The 13,937-nt window shown below is 47.2% G+C and overlaps 1 pseudogene; it reads left to right on the forward strand.

Moving 5' to 3' along the window:
* The first annotated feature begins 6,538 nt into the window (after window positions 1-6,538).
* On the forward strand, window positions 6,539-8,369 carry LOC139001351 (bromodomain testis-specific protein-like; annotated as a pseudogene).
* Window positions 8,370-13,937: the final 5,568 nt, after the last annotated feature.

Here is a 13,937-nt window from a genome sequence, read left to right on the forward strand (position 1 = left end):
AGGCTCCTCCCTGGCCTGGGACCTAGTTGGGGCTCATGCAGGAAGCAAACAATTGATGTGCTTCTTTCACATCAATGTTTCTCTCTCTCTTCTCTCTCTCTTCCACTCTCCCTAAAAATCAATGGAAAAAATATCCTCAGGTGAGAATTAACAAAACAAAACCAATGAACACACTGATATGGATGGCTCTTTGTGAGATACGAAATGTGGTATCTACACACTTGGACTGTTTCTGGTAACCCGTTACCTCTATTCACCTCTGAGGCTGCCTTAAACAGTAGAATTTATAGGGATTCACTAACCTCCAAAAGCAAAGGGTGCTGCAGGGGGACGCACGTAATGGAATATGCTGCCGCACTGGGAAGCAGTGGCTGGGTGTGTGCACCCAGCAACGCGTGAAGCAAGCGCAGGAGAAAAGCATGTCACAATTTCTTTTACGAAAATGAAAAATACAATCACAGAAATAATGCCGGAGGTTTTACAAGGTTACATTCAAATTCAAGGTTAAATGTCAAATGCATTAGAGCGGTTGCCTCAGAGCCATAGGCAAGTGGGGAGAGGAACAGGCAATAAAAATAAAGCGAAGAAATGAAGCAAAAGTGGTGCCTCACACGGACAGGTGATGTCCATGTGGCTGAGCTGAAAGGCACGGAACATGGTGTGACCACAACTCCGTGCTCTCTGCGCGGTGGCCTTCCTCCGGGCTGGTGCTCAGCGTTCTGCCCTGGGACCACCGAGTCAGAGGTTCATGGGGGGCACCGATTCTGAGTGGGCAATGCCAGGCCTTCCTGGATGTTAAATGTTCAGAATATGACACTGGCCTTTTCTTATTTCATGGATGTGAGTTCCTCTTCTGTTCCCTAAAACATTTATCTTTCACTCGCAGTCAATTATTCTGTTTGTTCAACTCGCTCTTCTCTTTTAGGCTATGAATTTCCTCACATGTAGAGCAGTAAGCAGAATGGATGCTCGTTGTTCCATCTTTTTTAAATTGAGTTTATTGGGGCAAGATGGGTTAATAAAATTTTATAGGTTTCAGGTGTACCACTCTATAATACGTCATTTGCATATTGTATTGTGTGTTCATCGCCCCAAGTTAAGTCACCATTGATCCCCCTTCTTCTACCTCCCCCACCCCCCTTTCCCTCTGGTAATCACCTTGCTGTTGTTTGTGTCTATGAGGTTTTTTGTTTTTGCTTAATTCTTTCACCTTTTCACCCAGCCCTGCAACTCGCCACCTCTCTGGCAACTGTCAATCTGTTCTCTGCATCTGTGGGTCTGCTTCTATTTTGTTTGCTAGTTTATTTTGTTCATTAGATTCCACACATGAGTGAAATCATGTGGTGCTTGTCTTTCTCTGACTGGCTTATTTCCCTTAGCCTCATGCTCTCCAGGTCCATCCATGTCCCATCTTCTTTGTGGACAAAAAGTTTTGGGGTAATTGTCTTCTGCTCACGTTTTGAGCTGCTGAGTCATCTGTTCTTGCCATTTTAATTGCATCTGATTTTTCCCCAACTTCCAGGAATTTCTCAGTTTCTGGTCTGCTGGTTACAGCCTTTCTTATTTTCTATTTCAGGGTTTATTTTAAGTCATTTTGATCTGACTTTAAGATGTCCAGGGTGGGAGGAGGCAGGCCGGGGCTCATAGGCCATCCTGCTCAGTTTCCCTGACACATTTCAGTTCAAGTTCTTGGATTTGAGCACAAGAGGAAATGCATAGGAACTCGTTGGCAGTGCAGAGGCGAGAAGCAGAAACCATGAGGAATTGAGGTGTGCAGCTGAGGTAGGGTGAGAGAGCCCGGGAACCCTTAGAGGAGCCGGGGCAGAGGAGCGGGAAGGTGCTGAGCAGGGCTTTGGCCCACAGCGTGAAGGTGTTGAGCAGATGCAGGTAACCCTGCCGTGGGCGTCAGTTTGTGGGAAGGTCAGGGCTGGGGGAAGAGATCTCAGGTACTCAGTCCCTGGATGAAGGGTCACCGTGGTGACCTAGGAGCTGCGGTCGTCTCCAACAGCCTTGGGCTGCACAAGGCTGCGGGCTCCATGGTTAGGGCGTCTCTCGGTCGCTGGGCAGGGGGAGGAGAAGGAGGGTGCATCCTGGATCCATGGATGAGGCCAAATGCACCCAAGGGATCTGGGGCCCGGGCTGGGCAGCACAATCAGAACCCTCCATCACTGCTGTCGTGACCCTGAGGAGGGAGGAAGAGGAGGAAATTAACAAATGGAAGTGAATCCTTTCCCATCTTCCCGGCCCTTGCACCGACTTCCAGCCCAGCCACTTTGTCCCCTTCTCTCTGCTTTCTCCTCCTGCCCTCCTTCGCCTCAGGACGGAGAATGAGGCAGAGCCTTCGATGGGGGCTCTGGGAATGCGTCTGTCTCCAAGGTCCATTCCTTTTGAATGGGAGCAGTGAGGCCGAAATTGTGAGAAATGATGAATATTTAGATTAGCCGCAGTTACAGATTTTCCCACCACCGTGTCTTCTGGTTCCTGGCCATCTTTCCTGAGACAGAAGCTGTCCCAGCTCCTGGCCCCGCACCCCAGTCAAACCCTGCCCACTCACCCTGCGCCCAGCGCCTGTAGCTCAGGAGGACAAACAGGACTGACAGCACCAGGACCTTGGCCACGAAGAGTCCACACAGCACAGCCATCAGCATGCTGCAGGCAGCCCAACCAGGGGCCAGGGGGGAACTTGATTTCCTGGTGGGAGGGGAGAGGGAGGATGGGCCTGCGCTGGGAGGTCAGCTGCTCCTCCAGCATCCCTGAGCCCGGTCCTTGTGGCTGGAGTGACTTGTATAAGGACCCCCTGAACGGACTGTGCAAGGGCAATGCACCCAGGAGATGGGGACAGGGTTCCAGGGGTGTCTCTGGGCCTGTGAGGAGACTGGTCGGTCATAGGGAACCTGGGAGTCTTGAATGGAGGAAAGCCTGGCTCCAGGCAGAGATAGGGATCTGAGCTCAGTGGGGTGGGAAGGATAGAACCAGGGGAGTAGGAAGAAACCTATCAGCTCAGAAAGGACAGGGCTGGCCCAGCCGGCGTGGCTCAGTGGATGAGCGTCGACCTATGAACCAGGAGGTCAAGGTTCGATTACTGGTCAGGGCACATGTCTGGGTTGTGGGCTCGATTCCCAATGGGGGACGTGCAGGAGGCAGCCAATCCATGATTCTCTTTCATGATTGATGTTTCTATCTCTCCCTCTCCATTCCTCTCTCTGAAACCAATAAAAATATATTTAGAAAGAAAGAGAGAGAGAGAGAGAGAGAGAGAGAGAGAGAGAAAGGAAAGGAAGGAAGGAAGGAAGGAAGGAAGGAAGGAAAAGAAGGAAGGAAGGAAGGAAGGAAGGAAGGAAGGAAGGAAGAAAGAAAGAAAGAAAGAAAGAAAGAAAGAAAGAAAGAAAGAAAGAAAGAAAGAAAGAAAGAAAGAAAGAAAGAAAGAAAGAAAGAAAGAAAGAAGGAAGGAAGAAACTGGGCTGTGAGGCTGGACCATCAGCAGGAGGCTACTGAGGCCAGAAAAGAAAGGCAGATTTGGGGGGTATGGGGTGTGGGAGAAGGCTCCAGAATCAGAGTGAGGCAGACCAGGTGTGGGAGCCACACAGAGGGCCCCAGGGAGGACTCTCGGGTTCCAGCAGTCGGGAGCCTGGGCCTGGTTCCTGAGCCGCTGGGGGGACAGTTTGGGACCAGCCGGCTCCTGCGACCTCGGGGCCTCACCCGCCCTGTGATGTCTTGGATGGTCCCTAAGATGCTTTGGGAATGCTAAACGCCCCCTCCTCACTCTGTGGCCTGCCCTCTGCACTCAGGGACATGGCACTCCGCAGTGTTCTCACTATGCTGGCTGAGAGGCGTAAACTGACACTGGTGGTTTAATTGCTATTTCTTTGATCTTTAATAAGTGTGAACGTCACTTGGGTGCCTTTTGGGTTTCCTCTTCTGTAAACTGCCTTTCACATGCTTTACCCATTTCCAGTGGGCTGCCTGTCTTTCTCCTGTTGGTTAGCATAGTTCCTTGTATATTACAGAATGGATTACCATGGTAGTTTTAAGCATTCTCAGTTCATTTTTCCGGGCTTGTCATCTGCTTAAGAGCTTTCCCCATAGTGTTGTTCATTGAATAGAATCCTTCAAGCCTGATGTAATCATTTAAATTCTTTTTTTTCCTTATCCCTAGGTCACATCTGCAGTTTCTTTGTTCTATTAACTTAATAATTTTATTTTTTACGTGTATATCTTGAATTCATTTAAAGTTCATCTTTGTATTTACTGTTAGGTAGGGATCTTGCTTTGTTTTTTTGTTGTTGATTATTTTATTTTTTAATTGATTTTAGAGAGAGGAAAGAAGAGACGGCGGGGGGGGGGGGGGGAAGGGTGAGAGAGAAACATCGATCGGTTGCCTCCATCACATGCCCTGACTGGGGATCAAACCCTAGACCAGTGATGGCAAACCTTTTGAGCTCAGTGTGTCAGCATTTTGAAAACCCTAACTTAACTCTGGTGCCGTGTCACATATAGAAATTTTTTGATATTTGCAACCATAGTAAAACAAAGATTTATATTTTTGATATTTATATTGTATATTTAAATGTAATTTAACAAAGAAAAATCAACCAAAAAATGAGTTTGCATGTCACCTCTGACATGCGTGTCATAGGTTCGCCATCACGGCCCTACACCCTTAGGAACATAGGATGATGCTCCAGCCACTGCGCAACACTGGCCAGGGCGATTGTTTTCGTTTTTAATGTGCTCTGTCAGTTTCTCGAGGGCGTCTACCAAATAGTGGGCACTCTGCCCTCTGGTTCGTGGTGCTTCCTCCTCATGAAGTATGTTCCTGTATGACCGGGCGTCTGTCGGGAACTCTTTATCTGTCCCCTTGTTCAGCCGTCAGTTCTTGCAGCAGCACCACTCCTAGCAGTCGTATTACTTATTGGTACATCTTAATATTTGGTAGGACAAGTCCTCTCTTCTTATTTTTATATTTTCATGGTTGACATAGCTATTCATGCATCTTTATTTTTCCATATAATTGTTCAGTACGTTTATCAAGTTATTCAAATAATAATTAAACTGAAATTGTGTTTGGGATTCCATTTAGAGGCATTTCATTTTGGGGAAACTGACATCTTTAGAATATTACTGTCTCATCCAATATCATAAATTATTCCTATTTATTGAGATTACCTATATCATCAATTGGCATTCAAAGTTTTCTCCATAGAGCTCTTGGTTAAATTCATTCCCTCTAGATATGATAGAGATTTTATTGTTATTATGAATCATACTTAAATTTTTTTTTAATCCTCACCCAAGTATATTTTTTCCATTGATTTTTAGAGAGAGTGGAAGGGAGGGAAGGTGAGGAGAGAGAGAGAGAGAGAGAAACATTGGTGTGATAGAGACACATCAATTGGTTGCCTCCCACATGTGCCCCCAAATCGAAGCCAGGGATCAAACCTGCAACTCAGGTATATGCCCTTGCCCAGGAATTGAACCCCCGGTCCTTCAGTGTGTGAGCTCATTCTGTAACCACTGAGCAACACCAGCCAGGCAATCATACCTGATTTTGATTAGATTTTCTAAGTGATTATTTCTAGTGTAGATAAATTACTTTTGGTTTATGTCATTTGATCTTATATTCGGAAGCCTTGCTGAACTCTCTCATGAGATCAATGGTTTATGAATCCTGCTTATTTTTTTTAGGTAGATGACACTTTTCCTCTTTAATCTTCTTTCCCCTTATCAATTTCCTTTTCCTGTAGCAATAGCCTGGACCTCTAATACTATCTTAATCATTAATGGTGACTGTGAAAATCCATTATTTGAATTTACACTTTTTCCACTACGTAATATTTACAGTAGTCATGGCTATACAGTCTTTACCAAGTTATTTCTTATTATTTTTAGTTTATTAAGGTTTTTTCTTATCATGATAAGTGTGTTAAACTTTTCCAAATGCTACTTCGGCATCCGTTGACGTTTTTCTTGTAGTTGATTAATTTGGTTTCTTTCATAGGTAGATTTTCTGAAGTGGAAGAATCCTTTTGGCCCTAGGACAAACCCCCAGGATCATAATATGTCCTTTTTAAACACACTCTTGATTTCAGTAGCTGATACTTATTTTCATCTTTTACTCCATGCTAATCAGATAAATTACCCCATAATTTAAATTTTTTTTCTTCTCCTTCGCTGGTTTTGAGGCTAAGAGGACATTAGCCAATTAAAATGAGCCTGGCAGCTTTTGCTTCGTTGTTCTTTTCTGCAACATCTCAGATAACGCAGGAACCACATGGGAGCGTGCTGGTTGGTGAACACGGAGGTGCCGAGGTGGTGTCGCCAGGAGAGGGCGTGGACGCTGAGCCCTCCCGCTGCCCACGTCTCCCTACCCTCGCTTCCCTAGGCCTATCCTCAGTGCATCCTTTAGAATAAACCTTGGAACGAACTTACAGACTTTCCCTGCTAAGACCTCAATCTGGGCTTTAGAAAAGCAGAAATACTGTGAAAGACTGCAATAAGCTAAGACGTACGTAATGAAACAACTTTTAGTATTGTCTAGGACAAGGACGTGATCTTGCAGACATTGGAAAATCGGGATTTGAAGCAGTTAAGACCGTCTCTGCCAAGTAGACAAAGAACTACTACTGTTAACCCTCCGCCAGCAGAGCATATAAATACTAAGAGAAACAGGCATTGGCAAATCAACTCAGTGTCTACCACAGGCTGTCTCGAAGTCTTAGTGGAAGCATCATTTTTCCTGGCCTTTCAGCAACCTGCGGATGCCGTGGACCCAAAGCTGCCTGGGTATCATACCATCGTGAGAAGCCCAGTGGATTTAAGTGCAATTAAGAGGTGCTTGAGAAAGTATAGCAAGAAGACTTCAATACGTCATTCTCAAGTTGTTATTTATACAACAAGCCTGGAGATGACAGTGTTCTTATGACACAAGCCCTAGAGAGGTTGTTCACACAGAAATATCACAGATGCCACGAGAAGAGCACATTATGGGTGGTAAGGAAAGAATAAAGAAAGGCACTCAGCACAAGGCAGCAGTTTCTTCTGTTAAAGAAAAAGTCTCCCAACGCCTTAGAAAAGGCATTTAAGCAGCAAGTGAGTCCCTCTGGATTTCCTGAAACATCTACTTCTTTAGCTATGGCACAAGGTGCCCTGCCCACCGCTAACTCGCACAGTGGCTGGGGCTACAAGCGGTGTGCAGAGGAAATCGGGTACAACCCCTACAACTTCAGTAGTTAAAGCAAGTGGTGAATCTTCCCCAGCACTCGTGGGGGGTGGGGAGGGGAGGAGCCCGGAAAAACCTCTTATAAAAGAAACCGCTGAGGAATGTGTGACAAGATTCTCAGCAACAAAATTAAATTGTAAAGAGTGTTTAAGTAACCGAACCATTAAGGCACTGCGGTGAGATCTTACAGAAGGGCTTGCAAAGAAGCACTTTTCACATGCCTGGCCCTTGATGTTCATGCACTGGGACTCCAGAACCACCATGACATTGTGCAAAATCCAACGGCTCTTGGAACTATCAAGAGAAAAATGGACAACCAAGTATGTAAGATGCGTGTGAATTTGCTGCAGATGCCAGATTAATGTTTATGAATCGCTGAAGCAGTGACAATGGCAGGAGTGCTCCAGAGGGTTTCTGAAAGGAATTTTGCGGAGATCCCAGATGAACCTGTTGAGAGCATGCCTGTATGTAACATCAAAACAGACACCACAAAATCCCCTGGCAGGGGAGGCGGTGTGAAGTCTGAAGATGCATGAGGTCAGCACCTTGCAAAACTCCAGGAGCAGCTTAGAGCTGTTCATCAACAGGTACAGGTTCTGCCCCAAGTACCTTTCCAGACGCTGAAGAAACGGAATGAGACGTCTGAAAGGGGAAAGGCTAATAGGCAGAGAAGAAAATCCAAGGGGAAAAGTGTAAGCAAATGAAATGAAAGGAAAAGCAACGAGCCAAAGAGAAAACAGCCAGTGTTGGTGCTGAAATCTGATGAAGATGATACTGAGCTATGAGCTACGGTGAGAAAAGGCAGTTAAGTCTGGATATAAACAAACGCCCTGGAGATAAGCTTGGGAAAGTCCTTCATATAATACCATCAAGAGAGCCTTCCCTGAGACCTTCCAACCCGGATGAGGTCGAGGCAGGCTCTGAGACCCTGAACACGACGCTGAGAAAACTGGAGAGTAGGTTGCTGGGTGTCTGAGAAAAAGACCACGAAAACCTCGTGATAAGGAAATAATGATGCCCAAGAACTTCATTCCCAGGAAAAAACAGGAGTTGGAAAAGTGATTGCTGGATGTCAATCATCAGTTAAATTCCAGAAAATGTGAACCCAAATCTGAGAAAGCTCCATCCTCAGAGTCTGAAGGCAGCAGGGGTGAGTCAATGCGTCAGACACAGTGATGCCCAATCAGGCCGCGTCCCTTAACTGCACCTCTGGTCCTGGGGAAATTTTTTCTTGTAATATTGAGACATATCTGAAGAAATGTTTGTTACGTACCCAGAACATATGGCTTGGATGCCACACTTATTATTTAATTGCATGTTGATGATCTCACTATTTTCCTTAAGAGATACTGTGTAAAATGAAACTTCATGCCATATGTACATGACTTACTGGCTTGTAATCCTATATAATAAATGCCTAATATGCTAAGTGCCCGGCCGACCGGCATTTTCTATTGTTTTAGAATTTGTCCACTCCTGGGATTTCAAAGAGTATTCATTCAGGATTGATTTAGTTAAAAAATCTTTGTAGCCGTAACCAGTTTGGCTCAGTGGATAGAGCGTCGGCCTGCGGACTCAAGGGTCCCAGGTTCGATTCTGGTCAAGGGCATGTATCTTGGTTGTGGGCACATCCCCAGTAGGGGGTGTGCAGGAGGCAGCTGATCGATGTTTCTAACTCTCTATCCCTCTCCCTTCCTCTCTGTAAAAAAAATCAATAAAATATATTTTTAAAAAATAAAAATCTTTGTAGAACGTGTGGCTATTTTCTCCTTTTTCTTCAATTTGATGTTTTATTTATATATTTTATGTTCATCAATCTTGTCAGTAGTAGGCCTACCTTATTAAACTTTTCAAAGAACAAGTTGTAAGTTTTCTTCATTTCCACGTTTTAAATCCCTTTCAGTGGTTCTCCACCTTCCTAATGCTTCGACCCTTTAATACAGTTCCTCATGCTGTGGTGACCCCCAACCATAAAATTATTTTCGTTGCTACTTCATAACTGTAATTTTGCTACTGTTATGAATTGTAATGTAAATATCTGATATGCAGGATGTATTTAAGCGACCCCTGTGAAAAGGTCATTCGACCCCCAAAGGGGTCGCGACTCACAGGTTGAGAACTGCTGCTTTAGTTAATTTTAGGCCCTCACCATTATTATTTCTCTCTCTTCTATTTATTCAGGCTTGTTCTGTTGCTCACTTTCCATCTTCTTAAATTAAGTGCTTAGCTCATTTATTTATATCCTTTTATGTTTCTGACAAATGTATTTAAAGGTGTTAATTTTCCCTCTAAATATTAGCTCTGCCTCATAATTTTTTATATGTAATGTTTATACTATCATGATATATTATTATATACTTAACTATTTATATACTAGAGGCCCGGTGCACAAAAATTTGTGCACTCGGGAGGAGGGGGGTCCCCCAGCCCAGCCTGTGCCCTCTCACAGTCTGGGACCCCTCGGGAGATAACAACCTGCTGGCTTAGGCCTGCTCCCGGGTGGCAGAGGGCAGGCCCAATCCCTAGGTGCAGCCCCTGGTCAGGCTCAGAGCAGGGCCGATTGGGGAGTTGGGGCGCCGCCCCCTGTCATGCACAGAGCAGGGCGGATCAGGAGGTTGCGATGCCACCCTCAGTCACACTCAGGGTAGACTGATTGGGGGGTTGGGGCACCGCCCCCTGTTACACTCAAAGCAGGGTCAATGGGGAGGTTGCGGCACCACCCCCTGTCACGCACAGGGCAGGGCCAATCAGGGGGTTGAGGAGCTCCCCGCTGTCACTCACAGAGTAGGGCCGATAGGGGAGTTGGGGCACCACCCCCTGTTACACTCAAGGCAGGGTCAATGGGGAGGTTGCGGCGCCACCCCCTGTCACGCACAGAGCAGGGCCAATCAGGGGGTTGGGGCGCTGCCCCCTGTCACTCACAGAGCAGGGCCCATCAGGGGGTTGAGGAGCTCCCCGCTGTCACTCACAGAGTAGGGCCGATAGGGGAGTTGGGGCACCACCCCCTGTTACACTCAAGGCAGGGTCAATGGGGAGGTTGCGGCGCCACCCCCTGTCACACACAGAGCAGGGCGGATCAGGGGGTTGGGGCGCTGCACCCTGTCACACTCAGGGCAGGGCCAATGGGGAGGTTATGGCTCTACCCTGTCACACACAGAGCAGGGCCCGTGGGGGCGGGGGGTTGGGGCGCCTCACCCTGTCACACACAGAGCAGGGCCGATCAGTGGGTTGGTGTGCTGCACCCTGTCACACACAGAGCCACAGGGCGATCGGGGGATTGGGGAGCTCCCCCCTATCAGGCACAGAGCAGGGCTGATCAGGAGGTTTGGGCGCTGCCCCCTGTCACGCTGATCCCGGTGCCGGGAGGCATATTACCCTTTTACTATATAGGATAGAGGCCTGGTGCACGGGTGGGGGCCGGCTGGTTTGCCCTGAAGGGTGTCCTGGATCAGGGTGGGGGTCCCCACTGGGGTGCCTGGCCAGTATGGGTGAGTGGCTGAGGGCTGTTTTCCCGCTGGCAGTTGACTAAAAGCTCCCAACCGCTCCTTGTTTTCTTTTTTTTTTTTTATCCTGGGCCAGCTTTAGCTCTGAGGCCTCGCTGCTGAAAACATGGATACAATGTTGCGGTCCCGGGCTGACTGAAAGCTGGTTTTGTTTAGCTTCTTATTTGCAACATAGTAATAGTTCCTTAGAGTTGCAGTTGAGAGTCCGGCAAGTGAGGCGGGGAACGTTGGAGTCTGCAGTTCCTGGAGGAAGCAAGCCTCCCTGCTCGCTTCAGTGCATGGCTGCCGGCCGCCATCTTGGCTGACAGTTAATTTGCATAAGGATACGCTGATTAGCCAATGGGAAGGGTAGCGGTCGTACGCCAATTACCATGTTTCTCTTTTATTAGTGTAGATAATATATCAATAACTATTATTTTGTTTCAAAACATGCTATTTTAGCTTCAGTTCTATACATTCTCAATTTTATTGCATTATGTTTGGAGAATTTATTCCGTATCATATTAATTCTTTGGAATTTATTTAAGCTTCTTTATTTCCTCATACAAGGTCTACTTTTGTAAATGGTCTCTGTGTATTAAAGAATGTATGTTATTTGTTTTTATTTACAGAGTGTTTTGTATATGTGTGTACACATGTATATTTATAAATAATGTATTTTATTAAATACTCATAATACATTTATAAGTTGAAAACTTCTAAACATTTAAATAGATATTTTCTATATTTCAAAATAGTATTTATTTTAAGATATAGTTTATTATATACTAGAGGCCCAGTGCATGAAATCTGTGCTTGCCGGGGGGGGGGGGGGCGGGGGGAGCGGGTCCCTTAGCCTGGCCCACACCCTCTCCAATCTGGACCTCTCGCAATCTGGGACCGCTGGCTCCTAACCGCTCACCTGTCTGCCTGCCTGATTGCTGCTAACCTCTTTGCCTGCCTGCCTGATCCCCCTAACTGCCCTCCCCTGCCAGCCTGATCGGCCCTAACTGCCTCTGCCTCTGCCTCTGGCACTGTGGCTTTGTCAGGAAGGATGTCCAGATGGATATCCAGAAGATGTCTGGTCTAATTAGCATATTACCCTTTTATTAGTATAGATTATAAATATATGTTATAATAAATATAACATTTGCATGTATTATATAAATATGTATGATACCTGAAATTTATTAATCTTCTGGTTTAGAACTTCAGTTCCTGTTTATTTTTTGCTTCAGTGATCTTATATATCTTTTGAGAGGGATGTGACTCTTCAACTACAATTGTTTACTTTTCCTTGCAGTTCTGAGAGTGCGGCTTGGTATATTTTATGGCCATACATGTAGGTACATATATTTATGATGGATCTATTTCCTTATTGAGGTGTGCCTCTTATCAGTACTTATTATAATTCACCTGGCTTGGAGTTTGGAGAAGAAAGGAATTAGGGAGCAAATATCCATGGGCAGTTGGCCATCTATTTCCATCAGTGCTCCACTGCTTTTGCTGCGCCTTATGGCCCCCTGGCCCACCTGTGACCTGGGCTGCTGCAGCCTATTTCTGTGACAGTCTCAAGGTGCATGACTGCAAGAGTCAAGAGCAGAAATCAAAAGTGTCCTCTCACCTGTTTCTTGCTATGGCTCCAGCCACAGTTTGCCCCAGACATGCCCACCATTCAACACACACCAACACAGCCTCCAGCTCCCACAGTGTTTTGGTTCCATTTGGTCTCATTCCAGAAATCCATGGCTACCCTTTCTATAGTTCCTCCAAAGTTCATGACCTGTATCGTCCTCCCCATTTCTCTCTCCCCAACTTTGCATCTGAGCCCCTGGGGCTTGTCTGCAGCACCCTGGGCCTCAATCATCTTGGAAGAATCTTGGGTTTCCTCTTCATGATTCTGAGGCTGCATGAGCTACCTGGCCATCCCTTCAGGACCCTCCCTCCTGGTGAGACTCCTGACCTACCTGAGTTCAGATCCATCGAGGGGCGATGGACCAGAGGTCCCCTCTGGAGAAGTGATCAGAACTGAGAAGGACATAAAAAAAAAACCACAACAATGGCTGCTCAGGAGACCAGAATACAGCATGGGATTAACCTCCAAACCCTTGGAAGGATGTATAGAAGAGACAGCACCTTAGGGCCCGGTAGGCCAGGGGTAACTGGGGCTCGGGGTCATTACAACCAACTGAAGCCAGGCTGGCACTGGCCCCAAGAGAGGAGTTTCTCCCTGAGCTGGTGGTAAGCAAGGGGCGGAGCTGGGACATGCAGGTACAGGGTCTTTTAGGATAGACTTGCCTCTTGGGACACCCCGCCCATCCACGGCTGTCTTCCTGGTCAGATCACATGGGGCACATTTTCCTCCCTGGGTTTTAAGCCCTGAATCCAGCTTCCCACCAGCCCAGGCCCAGGGGCTCAGCCCCCAGCAGCAGGCCTCCATGGTGCCCCCCTCCCTGAGTCTGAGCTTCCCAGGCTACTGGCCACCCATGTCCTCTCCTTCCACTGAGACCTTTGACCTACCTGTCCTTTCCAAGGGCCAGGTGGTGGTCCCCGTCGGAGAAGGGGTCGGGGCTAGAGAGAAAAGAAAGTAGGCAATGACTTTCCGGGGCCAGAAGACAGAATGGGGTCTGGTCCCAAAGCTGTGAGAGGAAGTAGACGACCCAGAGATGATCCCTCCGGGTCCCTTAGGCCAGGGGTGACTTGTGACTAAGGTCTGTACACCAGAGGTGTTGGTGTGTGTGCGTAAGAAAAAGAGAGTCCTAGAGAGACTCCTGGCCAGTGAGTACTAAGCATCTGTTCCCACCAGCGGGAGCCGGAATGGGCAGAAAGGAACAAAGGCGACAGCCCTTCTCCGGAGACAGGGGGCTCAACCCCCTTGGACATCTGAAGCGGTGTTTCGCCCAGGCCCTGGGAGGGAGGGGCCATTTCCTCAAGAACGGAGCTTACCTGGAGACACCAGCAGGCTGATGTTTCTGAGAACAGTGATGGTGTTTTCAGAAGAGTTGTAGGGTCCACACCAGTAGAACCTGGAGTCCTTCTCAGTCAGCTGAGCCATGCTGATGTTGAAGAAACCAGCATCTGGCACGTCCCAGATCGTGTATCGAGAATCCTGAGTTACTGCTGTTCGGGGCTCAGAGCTGGTGACTAACCTGGTACAGCGATTTGGAGATGTCTGCCAACACCAGGTTTTCTGCCTGTAGGGTCCTCCCGCGGGAGAGTACTGGCATCGCACGGAG

Source organism: Myotis yumanensis, unplaced genomic scaffold (genome assembly GCF_028538775.1).
Source record: "Myotis yumanensis isolate MYYU_CA2020_CCGP unplaced genomic scaffold, mMyoYum1.0.hap1 SCAF_463, whole genome shotgun sequence".
Taxonomy (NCBI): Eukaryota; Metazoa; Chordata; class Mammalia; order Chiroptera; family Vespertilionidae; genus Myotis; species Myotis yumanensis.